Here is an 11,612-nt window from a genome sequence, read left to right as displayed (position 1 = left end):
GTCAGACATAGTGCTCTTTTTAAAATTAACTATATTTTTAAAAGTTATCATACAGTAACATTGACTTTTGGGTGGACAGTCTGTGAATTTTAGCACAGGTCTCCATGTGCGTAACCATCACAATCAGGATACAGAACAGCTCCATCACCCCCTAAAATTCCCTTGCACTTTCCATTCCTCATTATGCTCTACCCCCATCCCAAACCTCTGTGGCCACTGATCTGTTTCTCCATCGGCAGGCTCTTGTTTCATAAATGGACTCCTACTGCTTGTCATCTTTTGATACTTGTTTCTTTCACGTCTCGTTACGCCTCTGAGATCCATCCAAGTTGTTGTCTCAGTTTTAGCTTTGAGTAGGATCTCACTGTATGGATCGATCACATTTTATTTATCCATTCATCAGTTGATGGCTTGACGGACATGGGTTGTTTCCAGTCATTGGTGATTATGAACAATCGTGTACAGATCTTGGTATGCACACATGTTTTCATTTCCCTGGAATACATTTCCAGGGGTGAGATTATTGCTGAGGCTCATGGTAAATGTATGCCTAACTTCAGAAGAAACTGCTGAACCATTTTCCGGAGTGGCTGTAGCATTCCCTCCAGCAGTGTGTGAGAGTTCCTGTTGTTCCATCTCCTCCATCTCCTCACCAGCACTTGGTACTGTTGGTATTTTTATCTTGCTCGTTCTGGTAGTTGTGTAGTGCTCTCCCACACACAACAGCTTTAATCTGAATTCCCTGAATGGTGAATGACGTGGATAAGATGTACATTTTTAAATAAAACATTGGGGGGTAGCTCAGTCGGTTAAGCATCTGCCTTCTGCTCAGGTCATGATCCCAGGGTCCTGGGATGGAGCCCCACACTGGGCTCCTTGCTCGGCAGGGAGCCTGCTTTCTCTCTCCTCCCCGCTTCTACTCTCTCACTGTCTCTCCTTCTCTCTCTCTCTCAAATAAATAAATAAAATCTTTAAAAAAAGATAAACGAAACACTGGGATGTCTCTGTCATTGGGCTATGTAGTTGAATCAATGTGAACTTTGTTGTTGTTAACTGAAGCTGAGCCTAGCACTCTGTGAGAGTAAGGAACCTAGGTGTTATTGACCTGCTCCAGCCCTTGGCTGGTCCCCCCCTCCCAACAGTAGGTATTCCACATAGGATCATCATCGCTGTGAATTATGGGTAGAGTGTTTGGTGCATGGCAAATGCTCAGGAAATGGTAACAAAACTGCACTGAATGGAAGTAGCTGGAGTTTCTTCCGAAGTCGGAGTCCCGGGGATATTGTGGGTCTTTGGAGGTAGGCGCCCTGGCTGATGCTTCCCAGAGAGCCTTGCACTTGGCTCTTCTTAACCAGCGGGCTCAGGTGCGGACAGGAGATGAGGCACTTAGGATAGCTGGAGTCTAGGACCCTTGGCTGCAGAGATTCTGGTATCTCTCCGTGCACATCTGGATGCCTTTGCCAGGGCTCAGGTGTTGGAATAGGAGGCAGCCAGGACTTTCTCATCACAATGGATTGTGTCCTCGGGGGCCAGCTGAGCGGTTCACGCGTCCCCGCAGCCTGAGACCTCTGAGCAGCAGGTCGCCTCGCTTTGGAGCAGCGTGGCTGAAGGAGTGGCCTCTTAAATATGGAATCACCCCTCCCTGGGTGATCCACTGCTGCTGATTTGACTAAGGGCTCCAAGCCTTAAGTTTGTTTAATAACCTCCTGACACTAAACAAACAACCTGGCAGAAGGAGTAATTTGCGAGGCAGAAAGAAAACAAATAAGTTGCAAGGACACGGTACCGCGGCGGCCAGGCTGATTACATTCTGGGGGGCCGGCTGAGCCCGACAGCCACCGAGAGCATGGAGATCTTGGCTCCTCTCCACTCTGGGAAGTCTTCAGGAACACGGGCAGGGGAAGCTTTGCATTAGGCCCTATGGAGATGGCGTGTCATTAGAATTCTGGAGGCATATTAAATGCCATCTAGTTGCTAACACGATGCATCATTTTCTGCTAAATAATTGATCACGGTGCAGAGATTGTGTTTGTGGAGTTTAAAAAAGTGATTAGAGCAGGGAACATTTCTGGGCAGCAAGTGGCATCTGTAACCTGGAGCCTGCTCTGGGCACCTTCCTGGGGGGCCATCGGGCATTGGGGATTCTTGCCACAGCGGAGCTGGGGTGCAGCTCGGGAACGCTGACGCAGCAGGTTGAGGAGGGGTGGTGGCAGGCAGTGGGGGCGGGGTGGTGTAAGACGGCCGAGGATGGGGGTGGGAGCAGAGCCCTTGTAGTGGCCCAAGGGTCTGTGCCAACCTTTGACCCTGGTGGAGACATGAGAAAAAGGAGAAAGCCTGCCCAGGGAGGCTGCGTCCCTTCCACAGCCCCATGCCCGACTGGTGTCTCCCAGGGCAGCGAAGGCAGGTTCTGGTCCCGAGAAAAGCTTGTCTCAGGACCCCCCTGTTTTTTCCTTTTTCTGCCCTACTCTCCCCCAAAGGTAATCTCTTTCTCCTTCCCCTTCTCCTGGGAAAGAATCTGGGACTCTCCTCTCTCATCCCTGAGTAAGGGCATGCTGTTGGGTTTAGGATGTGTATGAAAACACTTTGGTTTTGGTAGATGGGAGGGCATTGCAGAAGATGTTTTGGGGAGAAGGATTTTAGGACTGAGCTGTAGGTGCACTTTGGAGGGGGAGATGGGGCTTCAGCAGGTCATTAAACTAGCTGGAAAGTGGAAAGATCGGGTACATGGTACAGCACAATAGTATTTTTCAAATGAATGACACAGCCCTGAATATAGAGTCTAAGTTCACACATTACAGACTGGCTGTGGGCCCTGAGCAAATCTCTGAGCCTCAGTTTCCCTACTTGAAAAGCACATGTCTGTGTGGATGTGTGTGGGTGGTGGTCATTTTTAAGGGCCCTCTCACCCTGATTCTGTGCTTCTAAATCAGCTACTTTTTTCCCTGGCTGCACATTAGAATCTCCTGTGGACCTTTAAAAATACAGATGCTGGAGCCCAGCCTCCCTGGGGGTAGGTTGAGGGCACTGGGGAAGGGGAGACACCATTTCCCTGCCTCACACCCTGCAAGGTCTTAGAACGGTTCGTTCTCTCTCCTAATGGCACAGAGCATGTGCAGAAGGCTTTAAGATGGTCCCACCAGTCACGTGTTTGTCCCTGGCCCTGTTTCCTCCTCCCTAAGGGACCCCTCCTCCCCCAAGCTGCCCAAGCCTGCCCCAGCCCTGGGGCCCCAAATACCCACTGTGCTGAGTTCTCAGCACACCTGTCCAGGGAAGTCCCCCTCTGCAATAGCTGGGGAGCTCCCCGGAGGCCCAGCCCAGTTCTCCCCGCTTCTGGGCATCACAAAGTGTTAGATGCTCTCAGGAGTTCATTCAGATGCACATCTCACTGTACTGGCCTCAGCCCAGGGAAGTTTCCTTCCCTGCTTCTAACCACTGTTTCCTCATGTGAAAACACAGTGGGCCAGGCCCCTACAGACTGATTGTAGTGGCTTTTGCAGCTCTGAGGGGTAGACAGAGAGACCACTCCTAGTTCTATTTTATAGACGGGATAACTGAGGTTCAGAGATGACCCGACTTCATCAAGGGCATTCAGCCAGTAGGTGGGGGAGCCATGGCCCCCGAATCCCAGTCCAAGACAGTCTGCAACTGTAGAACGAAACATGTAGTTCAAAATTATGGGGACCTTCCCAAATCCCCCATCTGAGGAGAACATTAGTTTCTCCTAGAAGACAAGCACCTACTTTGAAATGAGCCTTCTCATTCTCTCTCTTGACACAATCTGATTCATTCCCTGCCACCGTCTGGATGTTTCTGGGCTTTGTCTGGGCCTTTGGCCTGTCAGCTGCCTCGTACCCCTGAGGGGCGATGACCTGAGCCCCACCTCCCATCCTGCTTTGCCCTGTCATACGTTGCCCTTGTCAGGGGGGCCGAGCACCCACAGAGTGTCTGAGGGAGATTGGTTTTCAGCTAAAGGTCACAGCAAATTGCCTAGGGAATCCCTGGGGAGGTTCCTGTGGCTGCTCATGCCCATCCTGGCCACCAGGGGGTGAGGGAGGCCCTGCGTCCTGGGCCACAGGGTCAGGACTGGGGGTGAGGGTTGGGGAGGCGGCAGGGTCAGAGTCCATGCCCAGGACTCCCAGGCATGGAGGATGCCTCTGACACCTTCTCGCTGCCACCCCAATTTGCTCCCATAGGGTGGGGTGTTGGATGAGCATCCAAGGTCGGGCCTGCCAAGCACAGCAGGGTGACTGGGAAAGTTCTCTGAAGTGTATCAGTTTGAGATGCAGAATCTTGGACTAGTCGAAGGGATGTGGGGACTCCTCTCCTTTCCACCCTGCTGCCCATAGGAACCAAAGTGCTTTAACCTGGTCTTCCCTATGTCTCGTACATTCTAGTCTCTTCCTCAAAGGCAAGGGGCTTCAGCTCAGCACACCAACTTCTGCGAGCAGCAGAATCACTGGGGACTTGCTGAAGCACAGATTCATGGGTGCCAGCCCCAGAGTTTTGATACAGGATCTCTGGGGACCACACTTTAAGGACCGTGGGTCCAGTCTCTTCCCACCTCAGTTCCTAGCCTTGCTGGAGGGATTTCTTGGAAGTACATTAACTACAGAGGCAGACAGACCTAGGCTCCTGGCTCTGCTATTGTCTAGCTGTGTGACTTTGGGCAAGTGTCTCGCCCTCTCTGAGCCAAGATTTCTTGAAATGTAGGGAAGGCAAAGCCCACCTGCCAGGCTCCGGGTAAAGTCTGAAGGGGTTGTCTGAACATCTGTGAAGCCTCTGGTGTGGGCAGGCACTCCAAAATATTCCTTTCTAGAAGGGAGTCATGGCAGAAGCGGGAAGGGCAGAGATGCAGTCCATCCTTGTGCAAATAGGGCGAGTGAGGACAAGAGCCCAGCCCATGTCCCACTTTGGGGGCTGGCAGAGCTGGAGCCAGGATGGGCAAATCTGCCAGTGCTTGTCGTCCCTCCGACTGGGAGGCCACAGCCCACAACCCAGCGGGCAGAAACAGCACTGCTCCTCAGCTGTCAGAGCAAATGCTGGTGTTAAAAGCAGCCTCACCGACCCCACCCAACCCCCACGCCACCCCCCTCCAGCACCCTCTGCAGGCTGTCACTCACCAAGGCCGCTGAGTCACCACTTCACTGAGCGGCCACCTCCTCCCTACTCCCTCCTGACAACCTCCTGCCTTCACTGGTTCTGCTGGGGCTAGGAGCAGGCGAGATGTGGGGTGCAGGGCTTATACCCCACTTTCTGCAAGTGCAAAGAGGCTGGACAGAGAAGTGTAGCCAAGAACGTGCCCCCCGCCGCCCCCCATATCTCTGTTCACACCTCTCTGTGGCTCTCTCTTGCTTCTGGCTACATTTCCTGTATGTCTTAGACATGGATCTTCCTCTCATGCCTCCTCTACCTGCAGCATCTAAAGGAGCTCTGTTTGAGCTCACCTCAAGGTGCCCCAGGAGGAGACCACCAGCTGCTTCTCTGTAGTTCTTGCAGCTTCATGTCAGGCCCTGGTCTCTTAGAATGAGAAGTCCTTCTGTGTCCTCTAACCTCAATTTGCTTGTCTGTGAAATGGGAGCCCACAGGCGCACTCAAAGCCATCTCTCCTCCTCAGAAACCCTGTCCTGATTCTACCCACATGAGCACGGGTTGGGGCTTAGGACCCCTGCTTGGAGAGAAGGGAAGTGGCCTCTTGAAGGGCCCTGTTTACGTCTTTGGGGGCTAATTTCTACCTGACTTCCTTCTCCTGATAGACATCGGAATAGCCTGACGGGAAAAACAATCGTCCCCATCCTTCTTCTGTGCCTTTGCTCAGGGACCCCCTCTTCCTGGCTCCCGCTCACCTTGGAGGGTTCATGCTCGTGTCCCCAGACTGAGCGGGTCTCCTCTCTGAAGTGTTTCTCTGACCCTCCCACCTGGCATCGCTTGTCATTCATTTACTTATCTGTCTGTCTGTCTGTCTCTCTGCTACACTGGGCACCCCGAGGGCAGGGCCTGTGGCTCGGGGCTTAGAATGTCCCCCAGAGCTCCATCATGGGTGGGGCCAGGGCTGGCGCCCTGCAGAGGCGCTTAGCGAGCCTGGGCCCTGGGAGAGGATTTCTGCCCTTCTTCCCCCCAGAGCTTCCCACGGAAGAGGAGCTCAGCAGGCGTGTATCTGTGCTCCATGCAGCAGTCTCGGTCCCAGGTGCCTCTTACATTTTCCCTCTAGCATCATTGGTTAAGGGGGAGGGAGGTTGGGGGGCCAACAAACCCAGATATCTAACTTTTGGAGATGAGGATTTCTGTTTGAGGAGTGAGCCAAGGTGGAGAGAGGACATCTTACCCCCCACCCCAAGTGCTCAGCACTCACCCACTCACCCTCCTTGCCCTGCCCCAGGACACCTCCCAGCGGCACCCACCATCTACACACATACACGAGGGAGGGCTATTCCTCCCATGGGTGCATGCAGAGTCTTTCGAGGGTATCCCCCATTCGTCCCCTGTGGGGAAGGATCCTGGGTTATGCCTTTGCCAGTCACCGCCATCCTTATTCCTGGCATGTGGGGCTCCTTCAGCTCTTCCAATCCTCCAAAGACCCTCCAGTGTTTAGCTCAAAGGAACCCTTTGATGTCCTAAATGACAAAGCCAGGCATCATGGAGGCTGCGTGGGGACGGCTCCCTGCAGACTCCCGGGAGGGGCAGCCGCCCACTGTCAGAGCTTCTGGCCGCTTCTGGCCATCTGAAGTGTTTTGCTTTAGCTTCACTTGGGCGTCTTTGTTGTTAGAGCTGCCTCTGCCCTGCTCCTCTTGGGCTTCCTTGGGGAAGCCTCGAGCCTGCCTGGCCAGCCTAGCCCAGCTGTGCATGGGAGGAGCCAGGGCTTGGGTCTGCCCCTGGAAGTGGGAACCCTGCTTTGCCCAAGGCTGTGCAGGCTGCCTGACCCCTGCCTGCATTCTCTGCTACTCAGTCGTCTGGTTGCCGAGGTGGGTGGCAGGACCTCTGCACACCCTGGTTCTGATCCTACGCTTTGGGCAGATGTCAGTTTTCTCATCTGTAAAGTGGGGATAATGATGATGATAATAATGCCTACCCCAGAAGACTGGATGCCACAACACATCCTGGCAAAAAGCTCCTGGCACATGCAGGCTCTCAATAAATACTGGCCCCCCTCCCCTTTCTTCTCCCTTCTTTTTATAACTTAGTGGTTCTCCAAGCTATTCATTAAAATCCCGTGAGGGGCATTTACAATGTACCAATGCCCAAACTCCACCCAGACTAATGACAGGGGAGCTCTGAGGGTGAGGTTTGCTTCTTTACTTTTTAAAAACTTCCCAGATGATTCTAAGAATCAGCCAAGGGACGGAACTCCAGACCCCATTCTAACCAGATCCCCACCCTCCTGACGTGCATGTCCAAGAGGGTAGTCGCCAGACACATGCACCTACTTAAATGGAAATTCATTAAACTGAATCAAATTAAAACTTCATTTCCTTGATCACACTAACCACTTTTCGACCGCTCAGGCGCCACGTGTGGCCAGAGGCTGCCATATTGGACAGCACAGGTCTACACCGTTTCCAGCATTTCAGAGAGCTCTTTTGGAGAGAGCCGCAAGACCAGAGCCGTCCAGTGGAAATAGAGTGCAAGCCACATGTGCAATTTATGTATTTAAAATTCTTCTCATGGCCACATTAAGTAAAAGGAAACAGGTGAACTTAATTCAAATAATATATTTTATTTAATCCTACGCATCCAAAAGGGTTTCCTCGCAGCATGTAATCCAAATGAAGAAATATAATGGCTATTTTGCATCCGTTTTTGTATTTAATCTTCAAAACATGGTGTGCATCTCACACTTTTAGCACATCTCATTTCGGATGGGCACCTTTTGAGTGCTCAACACAACGTGTCCTGCACAACATGGGCACCCGTGAAGTGCCCAGTGATGTGTGAAACCGTTTTGCGTGACCATCCTCTTCTTGACAGAGTGACATTGCTGTGACTACATGTAGTGCTTAGGACTTAGGAAGTACCTTGATACATGTCTTCTGATGCCCCCAGAGCCCTCTGACTGTGGACTACAACCTCAGGCTGGCCAGAGGCATTGCCTAGGCACATGCTCCCAGGGCAAGGACGCTCCGCGGGTGTGTACCGTGTATGCTATTGTTGTAATCCCCACATCAGTGAGTGTCTAGTCCTGGACGAGTACACTGTGTGTTGGTCAGATAGACTGGTCATCAACTGGGGACATCCCTATTCTTGCTTTGCCCACCTTATCTATGGTGCTCCCTCCACCAGCCCACCTGTCCACGGAGAAGATGTAACTTTGAGTGGTGCTGGAAGGTCTCCCCCACTAGAAGACACGGGGCCAGAGGTTTCCATCATCCTTCACTCCTTCCTGCTAAAGCATCTATCCACCACGGCTCCAAATATATGGTAATGTGTTTCCAGGGAAGATTTATGCAGCCACCTGCTTGATTCGTCATGTTGGTTCATAGTAGAGCCTGGCCAGTCGTGAATGGAAGGAGGACAGCTCAGCTGTGATAAAAGAATGTGGAAGGAAGGACCCGTAGCACAGAGCTCTGTCTAGGATGAGAGAAGGAGTCTGCGGTGGGTCAGGCAAGGAAGTCAGGGGCACATGAGGACAGAGGGGTCCAGGCAGAGAGCTCGGGCAGCAGGAGATGGGCAGGGGCAGAAAGCCATGGCCACCTGGACATGGGGGTTGGGGGTCACCTCAGCTCCTGGTGCCGCCCTGATGGGTGGTGCTGAAGGGGACTGGGTGTACGTGACACTGGAGCCTCGAGAAGGTGTGCAAGGTGGAGTCTTGCTCTCTTCAGATTTCTATCTCATAGGTTTCAGCTTCCTGTGGGAGCCAGGCAGACAGTGCAGCTTTCAGGGTTTTGGGGGTCCAGCTCCTGGCCTTGAGGGAGCTGAGAGGCTGGGCTGGGGCATCAGCTCTTGCTGGCTCCTGTAGGTGGTGAGACCACCCCTGAGGTATACAGCTGGCACCACATAGGAGCAGTTCTCTGATACCCTCACTTTCCCTGTCTTTCCTCTGACCTGCTCTCCCAACTCCTCCCCCACAACCTGCCCCTGATCAGCCCAGGTTCTGTGTGACTTGTTTCCAAATCACATCCCCACCCCAGACACCCATACTAACCTTTGAAGAGGTGCACCCTGATATGTCTCTGGTCTCTAACCTTTTCTTCCTTTGTGAGTTACACTCAGGTCCCCCATCCCCCCACCATGACCCCCAGCTCTGGCTTCTCTGTGTCACCACCCTCTTAGTGCAGACCTTGGCCCAGCCCATGTGGATGTCAGCCCCTTCAGCTTCTCCCAGACCCCACTGGTGGGACAAGAAGACCGGACTGCAGGTCTCCTCCCTAATTACTTTAGCCAGAGTGATACCGGCAGTGAAAGTGATGTATTGTGGGCACACGGCAGCTATTCAAATCCAGAGACAGTTGGCCCGGGCTGAGCTGTTCTTTCTCATTCATCCAACAAACACTCTCTGCACACCAAATCCCGTCCCACCCGAGGGCCTCCAATCTGACTGGCTGTTCCGGCACCACTTGGTTTTGGATAATGGACTAATGAATCAGGATCATCCAAATGGTTTTCTTTTGCATTGCTGTGTCAAAATGCCAGGCAGCTCTGTTCATGGACTCAGCGTGTAATGATCCCTCCCAGAAAATCATAATCCATCAATCTCTCCTCTCCAGACCATCAATCAATGTTCCAGAATCCATGGCTGCGTTCTCATTCCAGGAGTTTTCAATCACTTCCCTTTTCCCTCATGTGCGCTGAACAATGCAGCGACACTAGGAAATTGTGTTTTGACATGAAATCATTATGTGTTTTAAAACCTCTCCTTCAATGTTGGTCTTTTCCTGCCTTCTGCTCTCCCCTGGCACATCTCTTGCTATGAACTGCAGCATGAGCCCCGTTCTTTTGTTCAGCTCTCAGGCACAGGTGAGGGATGCACAGTCCAAAAGGAAGGAACACGGAAAATATAAGCTGCCCATTTTATTCCAGCACAATCACACTGTAATTAATTTGTCTTCTCCAATCAGAGCCTTCCTAGTCTATTTCCTGCAGGAGTGTTTGAGGGGCTGAGGCGTGCATGTACTGAGGTGGGGAGAGGTGGCCTGGGGCAGGTGTGTGTGCAGTGAAGTAACATCATAATCAGGTGCATTTCATGTGAAATTTAACTATATGCATGCAGCAAGCAGTCAATCAGTCAGGGGGTGCAGTAGGTGCAGGGATTAAGCTGCTTGTTCCTGGCATGGTGATGAACATCTATCGAACCCCTCATACAGCCCAGAGTAAGGGTGAGACAGGAGGTGGGTGCTGGCTGCTCCCTAACTGTGTCCCTGTCCCTGCACAATTCCCGTCCACAGTAGGAGCATCACTCGTTGCTGATGCTGATTCTAGTGTTTAGAGACATATACTTTTTGTACAATGAGCCCCTAAAGGCATGACAATTACCGATCTGGTGCTCAGCCAAAGATGAGCGCTGGAGGAGAAATGGACAGAGTGGGACTTCCAGGAAAGTGCGGTGCGTCTATCCCGTCTCTTTCCCAATGCCTTCTCAGGGGAAATTTTGATTCTAGGCAATTCTCAATAGACCTGCTGGCTCTAGATCTTAAGCCCCCCGAGGTCAGGTCTGAGCCATATTTGGGAGGCTCAGCACAGCAGAAAGACAGACATCAGCCTGTGGGGGCACAGGTTTAACGTGGATCCTACTTAGCGATGTCTTCTCTGACAAGTTATTTAACCGGTCTGAGGCTCAGTTTTCTCATCTGGAAATGGGGGCCAGTCATACCTTCCCTGTAGTGTTTGATGTGAGAGTTAAAGATAAAATATGCTTCTCCGGGACCTAGTGGGTGTGTAGCAAGTGGTGGGTCTTGTTATCGTTACGGATAAATGAGTTCTTGCTGAGGACCGCCGAGCTGCCAGGGTCACCGAGGTGCTCCGTTTAAAAAAGAAACGATGTTGTTAAGTTAGTTTCTGCAGAACGACAATAACTTACACTGTAAATAATTGATGCTGTGAGTAGACTTCCAGTGTTCACATCCAGGTGAGGTTTAGGAATGATGGCTCCACATTCTAAATTGCCTCATCTTTCCTTTCTTGAATAAATGGAGTCTCAGTTGGAGGTCAGAATAAAAGTCACACAAGTGTGACTTCCAAAAAAAGTACCACCCGGGAAGAGTGCAGTTTGCTCCCGCGTGGCTGGGCTGCCCCTCTGTGCAATTAGGAGGCCGGCCCAATTTGTATCCAGCACCCACCTTTCAGGGGCCCTCCCTTTCTCTTGGCATCTGCTACTGCAAGGGTGTTCACACTGTTTCTTGGTGTCGCTGAGAGGTTCTGTTCTAGCCTGCTCTTCTTTGAAGTGCTCTCCCTTAAAAGCTGCCCGTCCTGGGTCCCCATCCCGCGGGGGCCTGACTTTGGCTAGGACCACCACAGTGGTCTCGCATCCATTTCAGGGGTATTTGGCCGTGCATGATGTTAGATCTGGAAGCTGGCTCCCTGAAGGCTAGCCCACCCCAATATTTCAGCCCAGCAAGTTGAGGCTCCCAGCCAGGAAGTGGTTTGTCAAGGCCTTACAACAAATTTGACCCTGATTCATCCAT

The sequence above is a fragment of the Mirounga leonina genome, unplaced genomic scaffold, assembly GCF_011800145.1.
Source record: "Mirounga leonina isolate KUSES-001 unplaced genomic scaffold, KU_Mleo_1.0 Mir_151, whole genome shotgun sequence".
NCBI lineage: Eukaryota > Metazoa > Chordata > Mammalia > Carnivora > Phocidae > Mirounga > Mirounga leonina.
Note: the sequence above shows the minus strand (reverse complement) of the source record.